The sequence below is a fragment of the Calonectris borealis genome, chromosome 8, assembly GCF_964195595.1.
Source record: "Calonectris borealis chromosome 8, bCalBor7.hap1.2, whole genome shotgun sequence".
NCBI lineage: Eukaryota > Metazoa > Chordata > Aves > Procellariiformes > Procellariidae > Calonectris > Calonectris borealis.
Window position 1 is genome coordinate 28,537,225 of NC_134319.1, and position 12,835 is coordinate 28,550,059.

The 12,835-nt window shown below is 42.2% G+C and overlaps 1 long non-coding RNA gene across 2 annotated transcripts; it reads left to right on the plus strand.

Annotated features, from left to right (window-relative positions):
- Nucleotide 1: 1 nt before the first annotated feature.
- LOC142085062 (uncharacterized) lies at nt 2-5,829 on the plus strand. 2 transcript variants are annotated; one of them, XR_012674548.1, is made up of 3 exons: nt 8-102; nt 607-769; nt 3,928-5,829. It is a non-coding gene; the product is annotated as an uncharacterized LOC142085062 (long non-coding RNA). The 2 variants fall into 2 exon arrangements; XR_012674549.1 differs by lacking the exon at nt 607-769 and having other exon boundaries at nt 2-102.
- Nucleotides 5,830-12,835: the final 7,006 nt, after the last annotated feature.

Sequence of the window (12,835 nt, forward strand, 5' to 3'; positions counted from 1 at the left end):
CGGCCCCTGGCCCGGCCCCGGCCCTCCCCGGCGGGCGGGAAGGCGGCGCAGCGGGGCTGCGCGAGCGGCCCTGCGCGGCAAGCGGTGGCGGTGTTTTTCCCGGTAAGCCAGAACGGGAAAGTTTTGCCTTCCCCCGGGATTACGTCTCTTTTTTCCTTTATTTTGTTTTTCCTTTCTTTTCTTTTTTTTCCGCCTCTTTCTTCTTTATTTTTTCCTTTTCTTTCTTTTTTTTTTCTCTTTTTTTTTTTCTCCCCCCCCCCCCCCCCCCACTTGCCCTTGCTAGCGCCTCCTTGGAAAGCTTTTAGCCGGTCGCACTGACATCCCTCGGGAAGGGCGCCCGTCCCTGCGGCGCTGGCTGTCCTTTCTGTTCTGTCAGTCAGAAATGTACCCTGCATTTCTGCAGATTTTTTTTTTTTAACAGAAATACAGACTTCTGAGTGTGGCCAGTACACAAAAAAGGATAAGGAAGGACTTAGCCACGTTTCTTCAAGAAATGAAGTAACCATAAATTTGAGAATATGGTATTTTTGCTGTCCAACGCTCTGCTAACCCAGGCTATTTATCACTTTAATAAGCTGTCTGCACATGTGTTTTATTTCTGTATAGTGTTGCCACCTACCAGTGAATTGTGTAAATTACTCCTAGTACACGAAACTGAAATTGCAATGACTTACTCCGGCCTTCAGCTTGTTGGAAAGGCCATGTGGTCCTTCTCAGCAGTGTCCAGCTGAAGGGTATCATGTCCAAAGAATTTGAATTTAGGAATCATGTGAGTTTCTCTTTAATCTACCCTGCTTTTCTGCTCTTTTCTGTGCGTGTGTTTTCCTTTCCACAGTGCTCTACAGCATGTATTTTTCTGACATAAAAAGCAGTGTTCAGAGAGATCGTTTGATTCCCAAAACACTGGCAACACAATCATGTAGCATCAAATGTCTGATCCTTTTAGGTAATCACCGTAGTCTTACGACTCTCTGCTTGCCGAATACGCACAAAGCTGTGCAAAGGCATTTTGCTTTAAGTGAGATGTGTGGAGAAAAGGAATGCCGTTTGGTTTGTGAAAGCATTTAACCAAGGATGCTTTTCAGTGCTGCCTGTTGTAAGTCCTTTGCAGTATATATTGGTGGTCTGATAGGAAAATAAAGTTCCATCCTCTAAATTTTACCAAATCGCTTTAAATGATTTTTGCAACAGGTAGCTCTTAGTCTTCTATATAGTATATACATTTTTCAATGGGAAATTATTACGAGGGTGTTACCATGGGAGGGAGGATGTGTGGAAACACTAACAGAGGTAAGGCTCTAAGTGCTGGAAAAGCATCAGTTCCAGAAACTTTATAGGGGAGAACTTGCCAAAGAAGAGACCCGGGCAGGCAGTGCCTGGATGATGGATGGAGCTGTGCTGACTTGCTTCCAGGCGCTTCCATCGTCACTCGCTTTGAGTGCCAGGGTCAGCCGCGCTGTGCAGCTGCGAATGATTTGGGCAGGAGCTTGCCAGGAGCTGCTGAACAGCCCGTAACACGCGCGAGGACGGGAACACTCTCTGCACGTGCGAAACTCGCAGCATGCAGCCTCCTGGTTGGGGCGGGGGGAGGCTGCCTTTCCCTAGGGTAACAGATCGAAACTCAGCCCCGGGCCTTACCCGAAGTAGTAAAGGATCAAATGCTCTGCAAGGAGAACAGTACATCCTCACCTGCCACCTGACTTGTGGGAGATCTCCCCATTTTCGATGCTGGTTTCAAGTTTCTTTCACCTGATTCTCAAAGTTGACTGGGGGGAAATGTGCCCAAGAATAGTGGCAACTGGAAAACTTCCAAGTCTAGTAAGCTACACTAAGGTTTAGTTAAGCATTTATATTTTGGGGGCTTATCTGTAGCACACCAGAGGTCCTGCTGATGTTTGAAGCCTGACAGAATGTTTTCTTGATGGTCCTGGAGGAGACTTGCAAGGGTAGAGCTGGGATATTCCCAGCATCTGCCAAGTTGTAGAGTTGGCAGTAGTCAGCATATGGAAAATTGCAGCATGAATCATGTATTTGTCTGATACTTTTTATTTTAAACTTTTTAATTGCTTCTTTCAGATACCCATAAAAATGGAAGTGCCAGTTAAGGAAGATAGTTGTAACATTTGTAAGATCTTTAAACAATGGAAAAAATAAATAGTGTTCCAGGTAAAAAAATAAGCTGAATATGGAATTGTGAGGTTAGATGGCCTTATAAAACATACCTACTGTAACATTTGGTTTAAAAACTATTTAGATGAAAATTGAATTTCATTGGCTGCATTAAGGTGTATTTTTAATTTCCATTTTTATTATAGTTTTAAAGCCTGGATATCACTGTTTTTTTCAGTAAAAGAGAAACTTTACAAAATACTTTCTCGCTTCATCGTGCTGTGCAGTGTGTTTTGTGGCTGCGACGCTAATCTTTGCCAGGAGGTCAATTACACATCTGCATGATAAAAGATATTTTCCATTTGTGTTTAAGAAACAAAAAAAAGCATCTGAGCTCAAACAATGTCATCAGTGTACTGTAAAATGTCCCAGTCAGGCCTGGGGTGCGGGGGATGCTTCTGGGAGGGGGCTGCTGCCTCCGGGGAGCTGCACGTGTGCGGCCGCGGCCGGCCGGCTGCACGCCGGGCACTGCCTGGAAGAGCGTTTGGGCTCGCTGAGCAGTTTTAGGTACACCAAGACTAAGTATTTGTTTTACCAATTTCTAGTTTTTCAAAGCAAGGATGGCAAAATGGCTCAGTTCGTTAGCCCGCCTTTCTGGAGGCGGGCCTGGTTTCCCAGCAATGGTGCCATACACTGAGTTGGCAAAGGGAGATTTGGCAGCTCAGCCCTGTCCTACACTGTCTCTTGCGACAGTATTTTGAAAATGTCAGGAAAATCAGGTGAAAATGTCTTTCCAGAAAAGCCCTGGATTGCATTTGCAGCACAGGTTCAGGCGTGTTAGCGTAGCACAGTGCATAATGCTGCTGAAAAATAAGTGCTCCATCTCGTGGTGCCTCTCGTCGGGAACGGGGCGGTGGGGGTTGCGACCCTGCCCGAGTGACTCAAAGCAGCACTCCCGAGTGGTCTGCCTGTACGCTGACCTCCGCTCCTTCAGAACAATGAAGCTCTTGGTAGCTGAGGACAAATACAAACATAGCACCAAAGCTTTTCCTTTACGTGCTTCTTAAAGCTTCAGTCTATTGCTGTGACACCAATCTCATTGTCGAGGAGCAAGGCCACTGGAAAGTGATGGCGGGGGGGAGCCTATAGCCCAAACTTTGCTATTGAAGTCAGTGAGAATTTCGCTATCGCCTGCAATGAAATCTGATGTCAGACGTTCAATGGCACAAGCTCTCACCCTGGAGATTACACTTCTCTTTGTAGAGGCTTTCTTGAGAATGTTCTGTTCTTTTTCTGCTTATACGATTCCTACGAGCATCAGTGATGGCTGGGTGTACAGAGGACTGTAACATATGCAACAAACATCCAGGACGGAAGATGAGGCTTTTTCCATCTCAGTTACGTTATATGTCGCAATAGCTATGCTGATCTTTTCCAAGTCCCCAGTGAGTAGTTGTTCTCACTGCATAATACGTAAATCCGTGTCTGCATTTTCTGAAATACCCGTCCTTGTTTCTTCTTTTTATAGAGAAGACTTGGATGATAGGAAAGAACATATGAAGAATGGTCCAAAGACTTTATAGCTGAGTTTCATAAAGCCAACAGGGGAGAATATGCTTTGCCATGGTAGTTCAAACCATGCATTAGAGTTATTTGAGGGATGCCATATTGAACCCTTGGTGTCTTTGACTAGTTGAAAAATCGTATTCAAAAGAAGGAATAAGATCCTGAGCTATGTCTTTCTGGTTTGTAATACAAATTGCAGATTACACAGGTGCACTTTCCTCTATTTTTACAGTGTTCTTTTTTAATTTACAGCTGTACGGTCCTGGTGCTGTGTCTGTGAGATGGTTCATGCAAGCATCAGAACAGGAGATCAGCAAAGAACGCCACCGTGCTGCTTACAACAGCGTCGACTGAGCCTCTGTCCTTCCCTCTCTTTGAGGCCGTGTGTTCTCGGAGGCCCGGGGGACTGACATGTATTTGTACAAAGGAGCCCAGAGGTGCCCAGCGGTGGGTGGAAGCGATACGCTTCAGCGCTGTGCATTGTTAAATAATAGCGGCCGTGCATGGTATGTACAGTAGGGCACCATTTTCTAGATGAATATTGTAATTTCTGCTCTTCCTGGTATTTTTTGTATAAGTGAAGATGTTTACTCAAACCCTTAGTCTGATTCTAATTCTGTTGATAGCATCTGCCTTTCTAGTCCCTTTTACAATTTCAATGGCATGTAGTGTGTGTGGGTGTTGTTGTTTTGGGTTTTGGGTTGGTTTTTTTTTTTAATTGCTTGAAGCTCGCTGGGGTCAAGTTGTTGCGTTCTCTGAGTTCGGCCCTGACTGGCTGTTGTGCTCCCCCCAGTACTATTTTCCAGTCATAAAGCTGAAAACATGCAAATCATAAGAAGCCATTTCTGGATCTAAATTTAGCACTACTGTGGATTAACACTAAGACTGGACCAATTAAATGTTCAGTCTTTCCTAAATAGAAAATAAAATATATCTCATTACAAATGGATCTCGTTTCACTTAACAGCAAAATCCTCTGTCTCAGTAATGTATAAACTAGACGGAGCTCCCTGAGAACTCATCATTCCCAGCCCTCAGCCACCTTGTTTTACATAAACACCCACATTAGTTTATAGAAGTTCTGAAAATAGAGCTGAAATCTATCAAAAAGTGGATAAACTGGGACTATATGTCTACTTGCGGTGTTGCTGTTACGTGGATGCGTACGTCTCTGTTGTGACACTATAAAAAGAATATGAATTTAGGCATTGAGCAGTTGATTGTTATTCCACCTCTACCCACGGACATTTGGAAATGTTAGTTTTTAAAAGGGAGATACTCAATAACGGCGGGCGGGCGTTGGAACAGTGGGTTCCCTGAGGACCCTGGGATGGCTGTCCTGCTCGTGTAAGATCTGCTTTATCCCTTCCGCCAAGACAAGATGAAAAGAGGCCTGTTAATATAGTCTGCATTTTAAAGGACAGGACATTCTCATATTCCTTACATCTTTTGTCAATACAGAAAGCAAACAGCTTAGCAAGAAGCAGTGTATTTTTAACAATGAAATTTTCTTAGCAGATACGAGCTGGGTTACACCATCTCGGGTAAAGAGATCTGATTAATCTTGTTTGAGGTTAACTAGGTGATGCAGGCTCCATGTTCTGTTCAAATTGCAGTCTATTTTGTTTCCCCCCCACAAAGGCTGTATTTGTTAAACCGGGTGTGCTGAGGGACATTAAACAATCAAATATGTTTGTTAAATCTGGATGTGGGCACCATCTCTATCATATTATCTTCATGTAACACAGTCAACACACAGTCCTTTTGATGACTATTTAATCCATGTTAATGAAACTCTCTGTAAATGCCTAAATGGTATTAGTCAGATATTGATCTAGAAAGTCTCCGTGGCTCAGAGAATCATTCCCTTTTACAACTCCTACAGGTAAATACTGTCAGGACCACAACAGTGAGAAAGCTGAAGATTAGAGAGGAGTATAAAAATTTTTGCACCACCTAAAAAGTTCAAATTTTTTAAAATAAACATTTCCTTTGAAATGGAGGTAAAATGTCAGTCTTTCCCATTTCATGATGGGCAGAAAAGTTTAAACAAAACCATTTCTTGGAACAACCTGATCTCCATGCTGGGTGGAACTAGCAGAGGTTTAATTAGGCTTGCTTAGTGGAAAATAAAAACACTAGCAAAATATCAAACTTGTCAGTGGAAAGTTTTTCATTTTCTTAAGACTATTTTAGGGTGGTATTTTCTTTTTATCACTTGCAGTGTTGCAGTATAGGCTTTTCTGTGAAAAGTAGAAAGGTAATGAATGTCTTTCAGTTGTGGTAAAGGATGTATGGTGATGGAGAGGAGAGGAAGCACTATCTGAGTGCTGACTTATTAAAGTCAGCAGACATTTCATCTGAGTAAGGGCGGCCTTATACCCTTTCTACTTATTCTATTGACAAAAACTATTCCAAAGTTGTAAAGTTAAGCTCTCTGGAGTTAGAAAATGCCAGAATGAAGGTTTCCTGTGCAATATTAGTAATTCCACATTTATCCAGTGGCACCCTGGTCTACTCCCAGAGTTAAGGCTGGGAGATAAATGAAGGATAGGGTGATATTTGTCTGGCTTCATCAAACTGTGGAAATTCCCTCCTGGCTGGTTAAAGAGTACACAGAAGAGGTCAGACCGTAGCCAGGATTGGACTGAGGGTGCAGACTGTCTTGCAGGTAGCCTGGGAGAGAGACGTAGCCAAGTAGCTTGACAGATTAGTCATTCCCTTAATGCCAAATGTTGCAAAATAATGTCTCAGTCCTCCACGTGCATTAGTTGTAGGCAGGTGCATTGTTCCCCTAGAACATTTTTCTCATCAGCTGTTAGTTCAGCATTCAAACAGGTCTTCAGAGCAAAGCAATTCATAGCTGACTCATTCCACGTGGAAAATAACGGTCCAAACTTCTAAAATATGTAGATAGAACGATAATGTCACTTCTTGTATTTGAATATATGTTATTCCAGCGTTAGACTTACTCAGAGCAGTTACTGTCACGGCAGACAACGTGACAGGTAATTTTGCATTACAGAAACATTTTCTGGGATGTTTACAGTGCTAGGAAATGGCAGAGCAGGACTGTACGTTACCACGGGTAGAAGTCTAAGAGGCTGCCTATAACTCACTGACTGTGTTTTGGCAAGCTCTATTTTAAATAGACGGTAGTTGGTTCCACACTGTGTCACGGCCTTCAGTTAGGAGCTGTGATGAGACCTCTACATTAATGTACTCAGTATTTTTCTGGTTGCAAGAAGATGCTCCTCAAGGATTGCTTTAAGCATCATTGAGAAATGAGAGCAAGAAACCTTAATTAACAAAAGACCCAACAAAAATTTAAAATGTCTTCACTGACCATAAATACTAAAATGTACCAAATAGGAAATTTAAAATCAAAAAAGGAAGTCTTGCCAGTTCTTAAAGGATGGTATAGTTTAATCAAAGGTGTTGAAGAGGAGAGTTGAATATGCCTGTGAACCCACTCGTATCTGTAAGAGTGGTAAAGATCTAGAAAGGCTGCCAAGCTGTGGAGCCACCCAAGGATGTTCGTCAGCTCATTTGGAACCTCAAAAGACCCCATATATCCTGACCTTTACTATCCCCAAGCTAGGATGAAAGACAGTAATAAAGTCCTGGGAGGAGAGTGATCTTCCAGCACGCATCCAGAGGAAAAGAGAGGCAGAACCGGAACGTGTCTCCCCGTTGCAGATGAGGGCCTAACGTCGCCCGAGCCCTGTGGACGCTTCTTCGCTTGCCTCAGGTGCGACCTTGCAGATCAGCATTTCTCTCCTGGCTGGTAGCTTCTTTCCAGAGATGAACAGCTACTGCAGATGAGGTGCACGCTCTGTGATGTTAGCTGTGATTTTACCTGATCCTTCCGGTAAGCTTTTCTTAACACCAAACTCTTTTAAAAAGGAAACCAACTGTGTGGCAGTTTCTCAACATACACTCGAAATAGAAATAGGATCCTTCAGTACTTTTTCCGATATGTGTTGCTCTGAGGTGTGACGTGTGAGCTGCAGTTCAAGTTCTGGAATGGTGAACTTATTTTACAGCTAACATAAAACTAGTGTTTAGTTGCTGTGGATTTTTTTTTTTAAATCAAGTTGTTTACTTAATCTCTTTGTTTTAAATAAGTTTGTTTTTTTGGTAGCTTTCCAACAAAAACTGTTATTTGAAGACTGAGACAACATTCCTGGCAAGTCTGGAACTTAGAAAGAACTCAGGGGACAAGATGGCTGAGATCAACGCTCTGGGATATACCTGAATGTATCAGGAATCATAGGAGACATAGGTAAATTGCAGGGAGGAATGGAAAGAAAAACAAAAATTATCCTGAGGAAATTACTCCCTGGCGTGTCCTATGCCAATATCCGCTGAATAACTAATGCCCACTGTATTGATTTTCTTCTGCTTGCTTTGGCCACAGGAGAAGTGAGGACAATTTCTTCCATGTATTATGGAATTATTCCTCCTTTGCATTTTCTTTATTTCAGACAAATACTCTAATCTGTATACACTAAGCAGTTAAGAGAGATTAATTTCACACCTGTGGACAAGCCTCTGAGGAATACAGTGCACCGTAGGAGTAACAGGAGCAGTTAGTTCTAACAAGAGATTTCATTTTAAAATATATGTGCCTAAAAGCCAAATTAGAACAATTGTACAAGCACGTTAAGTTATGAAAGAAAGAATAGCCACTAAAAACTGCCAGGACTTCAGCGTCTAAATCGGACTGAGGTGGATTTTCCAGCATTGTCCAATTAAGGGTCTGTTTGAACACATTCAGATCAAACGAACGTTATTTTCTCATTCTTTCCCTAAATCATTCAGAAGTAGCTCCAAGTTTATTTAAGGCACTGTGGGGGAAGAAGATTAGGCAGCAAAAAAAATCACAAGAGATGCTTGAGTTTGAAATGCCCAAACTTCTGTAACTACTCCAAGACTGGAGCAATGACGGGACTCGGCAGCAGAGGACCTGCAGCACTGCTGCTGACCGCTTGTTCCCCCGTTTTGCGGAAGCCGCTCCAGTAGCAGAGAGCCCCTGTCGATGATAAAGTGTGCGTCTTGTAACGCACAAAGGAATTTCTTTCTGTACAATTGTCTGATCCTCTTCTGCTGGGCATCAGCAAACTAGTGATGTGGTTGGGCGATTCGTGCGCCTTACTGTTAACTTCAGCTGAAGGGGTAACGTGCGCAGCGAATATGAGGGTGATGTCATGATATGCGTAGGGAAAATGGCATATATTTACTGAGAAATTCAGAGATTGTTTGTATGGGGAAAACAGCAAGTGGAACGAAGATGAACATGCTTGATCTGCCTGGTTCATAATGTGCTGCATGTTTATGTGCTGGCTCTCGGGGGTGAATTATGATGTATTTGTAATCAGAGCTGTAACCTCTTGACTATTTTTAAATGTGTGTTTCAAAACATGGAAAAAAATTACTGTAGATGTGCAGAAAATACCGTGTAAATTGAATATTAACTTCGTTATCATTGTGTTTAATAAGTAACTACTTTTTTATGTTACTGTCATTAATGACTGATGTTGACATAGCGTTTGGCACCGATTTCTTAGTACCATACTTCTGTTGTTACTGGTAAGTGGTAAGAATATGGTTTCAGTCAGTACTATGACTTTGCCTAGCTGACTTTATTTATGGCCTGCAACGTAAAGGCTTGAAATGTTAAAAAATATGTTCATTATATCTGGTTTTCCTGACTTCCCTTTATATACAGAATACATCTTAATTGTATTTTCCTTACATATTCAATAGAGAAGGGGTGGACATTTGGAACTGGGTGCAGAATCAACACATGAAAAACCTCTTGAGACAAGAGGATATTTTTGCCTTGAGAGTTTCTCTACACTTTGCAGGTAAATGGAGGGTAAAGAAGGATGTGGTGGTTTCCTCTGCTTTTTTGGGGGTATTACACAACTACTCTGTATGCATCATACAGGCCTACTACTTTGAATATTTTTTACTAAATCTTTTGTCTGCCCCATATTATTTAATTTGCATTTATTAAAACTGGCAAATGGGGACTTGAAACAAAAGGTTATTTTGTTACAACCCAAAACAACTAAGCTACTTTTGTTTTCTTTGGTAGTTTGCATTTACATTTACAATCACATTATAATCACTAGTCAGCTCATTTTCTCTTCTGATGGACTTTACTTTCAGTTATAATTACAGCTAAGAAATCAACTGCTTTTTATTAAACTACATCCCCACTTTTTTGCTTCCTCATGGACGTGGTACTATTTTTTGGGGGGCGGGGGGAAAAGGAATCTAGAAATCTGAAGTCAGGCATCTATTTTCCTTTGCATTCATTATATCCCACAACACCTTGTAGAAGCTGATGATAGGCACAGAAGGTCAGAGATCAACTCTCATCTACTGAACCTCTAAGTAATGATCTATGGCCCATCATCAGAAAAATTTATTGCAGTTTGCCCAAGTTCTGCTATTGCTCCTGGCTTTAACATCTCCCTCTCCCTTTCCCTCTTCCCTCCCTCCCTCCCTCTCTTATCTGTTTTGGACTACCCAGGTTTTAATCATCAGTTCTCCCATTTTGTGGTCAGTATCATATCTGTTGTTGGGAGATGGTTTTATTCATTTATGGAAAGATGTTTTACCATGTTTAAGTGGCAGGACTGTAAGAATCCAAGCTGTTAACAGATTGCAAGCTGTTAAGTTTCTTGTAAATATTGTAGTTCTTTTTCTGTTTTTCCTTCTTTCTTTTTTTTCTTTTTTCTTTTTTTTTAGCATATCATATCTCTTGCAGGATATGTAACTTACCTTTGCATGTCTTGCTGGTGGTTAAATGCTTCTGAGTGAGCTCAGATGTGACCAAATAGTCCCGAAAAACTGTTGAGATGACACTGAATCAAGAAGGTGGTTTCCTGCCAGAAGACTGTGGGAGGAGAAGGGAGAGGAATCTAGTAAGACTAGACTTCTTTTTGCTTGCCTGTCTGCTTGCTTTTTAAATTTCTGGCTGAAGAATGAACATATGTCTGACATTATTACAGTGAGTCCTTTCTGAACTGGAGAAACTAGGTAGGGAAAGTCTGCTTGAATAGGTGCAGTCAGAGCTGCGCTGGGTCTGCCAGCAGTTTGGGCTGGCTGTCTCGGCGATGGAGCTGGGTTACCATGATGCTTGTAGTACTGAAAAACAGCGTGTCTCAGCCGGAGCACAGCCTCACGCAAAGGCCAGCGTGGCTTTCCTGCTAGGTCTGGCTGACATCCAGGCAGCTGGCAGCACAGGCAAAGCGACTGTAAGTCTGGAACCCCTCTGCGTAAAGAGGCCTTTAGAAGTGGACAGTTGTTCCTTGTTCTCTATGAGCCTCCTTTTTCCCTGGCATGATTGAAAATCTACGTATTCACTTATTGCAAATGCGTATTCAAACACATTCATGCCCGGAAAGGGAAGAGATTTTATCAAGGGCCGAGAAACCAGCATTTGCCATTCTGCGTCTGTGCTGATCAGTATTTATCTGCTCCTGAAACAACATTCAACACGAGATCACATTTTGTGTGAAACTGCACAGTGCCAATCTCCCACGCAGCGATGCTGATTTACACCAGCAGGTGACTTGCCCGCAACTGCAGTGCCTGCAGATCTCTCTGGCTGCAGCGGGCTCCAGCCCGCGCAGGCTGGCGGGAGGGGAGCGCTGGGCAGCCCCGGCCCTGCAAGGCCGGGAGCTCACTTTGGACCCCGTCTCGTTTCCAGACAGGCGTGCGCCAGGGCCACGCACTTACTGCTTTTCTTCTCTAGAAAAATCTGTCTGTGCCTTCCTTTGTCCTGTATAGGAAAACTTCAGGCTCAGCAAGCCCTTTAAAGTGATGCTGGCATTTGGGCAGTAACCCTCTGAATAATGAGGCTGAAGGTTTCCTTTTCTCTATATTTTTATTTTTATTATTTTACTTTTAACATTTTTGTTCTACTCTGAGAACTGTGTATTCAGTGCTGCTGTGATTGTAATTCTTTTTTCTTTCTTTCAAATCCTCAGTGAAATAGCAATACTGGTCCAATGTTTTAAGCTTTTAAAAGCAGCAGGTCATTACCATTTACAGTTGCTCAAGTTTGAGAGCATACTTATTTATAAATATTTATCCAAAGGATAAAGAAACAAGAAACTGGGAATGTTTCCCCCAATCTGCTATACTGACCTGATCAGGTGGTACCATGTAGGGGATTTACAGCAATTTTCCAGCTCTGTGGGTTCTCCTAGGTGGGTAAGCTGCCAATGAGCAGCTCCTGGTTTTCCTTTGTGCCAGGAAATACACTGGGAAAAATGGGAGAGTATGAAGCATCCTGAAAAATTGTGGGTGTCTATGTTGGTTGCTCTAACCTGCATCATAGCTGACATTTATCCTCACCTACTTTGCTCTGCATAAGCTGTATCTGGTCCAAGGACTGGATAGTAATTGAGCCTTAATTACATTAACAAATTACATACTAATCTATATGGAAGACTACACAGGGACAACACTTGCTGTGAAGAGGATGTGATGAGATTTTTAGATCAGTTTAGTTGGTACCACAAGATTTTTAAATCATAGGCAGCTGGGTACTAAATCGTCCATCTGCATTGTCTTTTGCATGAACAGGCTATCATCTTTTAGTGGAGTAGCTCTTACTCTGTGTTTTGTCTCACACCTCTTTGTGATTAATTAGTGAGAGTTTACATGCTCAGGGACTTATTTTCCTTAAGATACATGTAACCTTTGAGTATTTTCAGCCATTGACGTAATACGTTGAGCTTCCTACTTAATCCAGTTGCTGGTTTTAAATAGATACGTTTTTTAAACAAACTTTTCATGAAGCAGACTCAAATGCACATGAAATTATCCTCATCTACAGCAGAGCTCAATTTGGACTGGAACGTTCTCAGAGTGTGATAACAGCATTTTTGCTCTTTGGAATTTAGGATCATTTTAGAGAGAGAGATTGAGAGCGCCAACGATTCTTTTTCTGAAACCATTTTGAGGCGAGATCCTCTCTAGATAGAGACATCCATTTGCGTTGTTTACTTTGCCACGGTCACCCTTTGCTCAGTCATTACCAGGTTGGTTTTTCATCAGCTCCTGGATAACTTGAGCTTCTTTTCTGCTAGTTCCTTAGTTACTACAATACCTCACATTTCATGACCTCACAAGACAT